Source organism: Zerene cesonia, chromosome 18, assembly GCF_012273895.1.
Source record: "Zerene cesonia ecotype Mississippi chromosome 18, Zerene_cesonia_1.1, whole genome shotgun sequence".
Lineage (NCBI taxonomy): Eukaryota > Metazoa > Arthropoda > Insecta > Lepidoptera > Pieridae > Zerene > Zerene cesonia.
In genome coordinates this window covers 8,737,108-8,741,034 of record NC_052119.1, presented here as the reverse complement: position 1 = coordinate 8,741,034, position 3,927 = coordinate 8,737,108, and positions in this window count along the sequence as shown.

Genomic DNA, 3,927 nt, shown 5'->3' with positions numbered 1-3,927 from the left:
AACCTGTTTTAGGAGTTTGATTTGTGCTATCTGTGTATATATTAAATTTGTTTTTGCAGCTGTTCCCCAAATTTCATTAAGCCATACATACTATATCAGGTTTATTCAGAGGAAATTATTTTTTGCATTCATTGATTGAAACATATTTTGAATTCTCGAAAAAGATATCGTAATTTTGGTTAACTGTGTTAACTGTGTATTTTATTTAATATGTTAGTTTACTGTGAGAAATTAAAACATGATTCAATTGAATTATTATTGTTATTGACCAATTTCAATATTTATTTTTGATCAACTATGATGAAAATCAACAGTAGTTGTGACTTATATTCTCTTGTCACAATGTTACCATACTCCTCCGAAACGTCTGGACCGATTATCATGATATTTTGTGTATATATTGGTTAAGTTTGAGAATCGGCCAACATCAATTTTTCATAGCTTTAAATGATAAGAATAAGCCAGAACAGATTCTTCCCTCAATGGTATTTAAATTATAAAATTGCATACCCCCGTATTCCACAGATATCATTGGCAAATACTTATGAGTTCTACCATACATAAATAAAAAATGATAATTAATAAAAAAATAAATAATTAAACACGAATTCAGTCACTAAGCAACGAAAATTTATGAAAATGTCTGAAACTAAATACGTGCCACCATTTTTATTCTATTGCTACCAAGAGTCGCTTATATTTGTGAGATAAAGTCACTACAATATTTAATTTTTTGCAATTTTATTCATATTAATATTAAGTATGGACATCTATAATAAAGTGTTTATTGATAAATCCCTGCTAATAGACTATAATAAACTTAAATAGTTTAGAAATTGAATAGTCCCCGATGGAAGTAGCTGCGTTGAGCAAAATTTAATACAGGAGAATTATTCAAGAATCGTCCGCTTGGATCTCGTACAGAATTCATAACATGTTCATTGTTCATACAATTTTTATTAGTTCTACCACAGATAACATAATACTATACAAGCTGTTCTATTTCTTAGTAGTTTCACAGATAATATAATACTAGCTAACATCCTAATAGTGGTTATAAGAATTCAATTTGTCTTTTACGTATATGGTGAGGTTTTATAGTGAATTGTTATAGTCATTGAGTACTTTATATTTATTATTTAATATTAGATTTCCTGATTTAATGAAACATCTTTGTGATATGAGTTCTTCTAATACAATGTTAAAAAAAAATAGAATAACATTTAAACATTCCATTAATGAATGAAGTAGTACATTAATATTTTTATGAAAACGGTTTTTACCTTTTTCTATTTTTATCCAAACAGGGCGTACCACACGGGTATGGCATGCATGGACGCGTGGATAAAGCGATGCCTGCCAACGGATGGACAGAAACTGGTGCAACAACAAATCGGTGGCGCAAGGGCGCTCATGCGATTCTTATGCACCAACGACTCCTCGTTGAGACGAGGTAAATTGTTTATTTTGTTTATTTTAGTTTGCAATTCCGCATTGCAAACACTGCCAATACTAGTTCATAATAGTATGATCTAATCTACTGTCGCAATGTCAGTTACCATACTCCTCCGAAATGGCTGGACCGATTAGTATGAAGTTTTGTAAGAGTATCGGTTATGTCTGACTATCGGACAACGTCTGTTGTCTCCTAAATGATAGGAGTAAGACAGATAAACGTTTGCCCGGTCAGCTAGTTGGAAACTATAAAAAAATATGTCATCATAGTTACAATATATATACTTTTATACAAATATATATGTACAATTAGAAATTAAAAACTTTTCAACGGATTTTAAACGCGATTTATTCATTATATTATTAACCCGACGTTTCGAACACTTTACAGCGAGCGTGGTCACGGGGAGACTCCCCGTGACCACGCTCGCTGTAAAGTGTAAAAATTTTAATTTCTAAATGTATAATACTCGCGTGAAACCAAACACAAGAAAATACTATATATGTACAATTTTTTTTTCTCCAAAAAAGGCCATCGTCTCGCGAGGGGAGGTACCTACTACAAATTCTAATCTAGGGCCAAATGATATTCTTATATATGTCATGTCAATGAAATCTCTTAGAAAATTGTCATAATATTCTATCTATCATGGAGAATCTCTCGATGTCTATTACCATGGAAATAACTCGTATGTTACATTTCTAAATATACAGCAACGGTCTTTAACAAAGTTTGAAAACACTCCCAGGATCTACAAAAAAAAGGTGTGTGTGCGATTCACACACGATAGAAGTGAAACTTCAGTAAATCGACAAAAGACCGAAGTATGGAACAAAGAGGAGAGACCGATAATATAAAATAGTATGTATATTTCTGTCTCATTCTTTGCCGGCTTCATTCTACACGTTTTTGTATTTGTGTCTCTTACCTGTCGTTTTTCCGTTGCATCAGGTTTGAAATCACAACGATTCTAAAGAAGTTTCACTTCAATAATGCGACTATTACCATTGCATTGCAGAGATAGCAGTACAAAACGACGAAATTTGTTTGTGAATTTGTCAAACACCCACACTGGTTCCATGTTAAAATTTTGAGTTTCCTATACAAAATGCTGAACGCTTTTAAACATTTCTCTTCAATATTTGTCATCGGATTTTACAATACATAAAGAATTATATTTATAAGATTATTTTGTTCATATCTACACATTTATCACAACTGAATTTACGCTAATGTACTATAAAATCATAAAAACACAAACTACTTCCTTACCTATATTGTAATAGAACCATAATCATTACATAAATTAGAACTGACACTATTCAATGGCATTTACGCTATATTCAGTGAACCAAGGCACATGAGCAGACGTTTTAAATTTAAATCTATTTTCACTCGAATAAATCAGTTTTTGGCGTAAGCGAATTCTGATGTGAATACCGATCAAGGGATCGAGAATACTGGAAATAATGGACAATACACACGCACACATAAACAAAGATTTAAACAATAATTACACATTTGTTTATTTAACTAGACCTAATTTAGAATCACTTTTTATCAAAAGTTTGTTGTTGAATAACAACAATGTATTCATTGTTGTTATATTTTTATTATGATTCGATTTGTTAGTTATAATTTACATTGACTTTCAAAATTAAAATGAAGTCATCAATATTTAATATATTATAAAAAAATACCACTAAGCTAATATTAGCTTAACGGTATTTTTATATACATACGAGTTATTGATTTTTCAGAATTCTCGATCCCTTTGCGTTACTCGCATCTGTTTTCGTGTAATGTTGAAGAAGAGAGTAAATATATAAACGAATCATAAAGACAATTATCATAAATAAAGTTTTTAAATCCATAATAAATACCCTTCATTCGTAAGAACCAACTTAAGTAAGGAAATTATCGAATCCATGCGACCCTAATCAGGATTATAAGATAAACTCATGGAAAACTCATGGAATTCTATTGTCACGAATTATTTAAACCTAAGGTGTGCATTTAGTTCTTATTTTTGTTCATATTAACTTGATCTAATTTCTTTAATGTAATACCTGTTGGTGAACCTAAAATAAATAAAAAAAAACCTAAGTGTACAAAGTCTGAATTAAATCCGTCCGGTTAAAGTTGGCCAAAATCGAATGTAAAAGAATTGGCTATATAGAAACATAAAGGAGAAGCTTTTAGAATAAACAGACGTAGACATATTGTAGGATGGAATAGATATGTAAAGGACGCTCATAGGGAGGCGCGCAGTAAATTTTTGCTTTGGAAAGCGTGTGGCATGCCTCTCTGTGAGATTTGCATAAAAATAAAAATTTTAAGAAGTTTTGGAAAGCCACTAACAAATTGAATTGTAGGGCGGGCCTCCCTATGAATGTGGATGGAGAGACGGAGCCAAAAGGTATAGCAAATATATTTAAAGATTATTTCCATGTACATCCAAATACACCGTC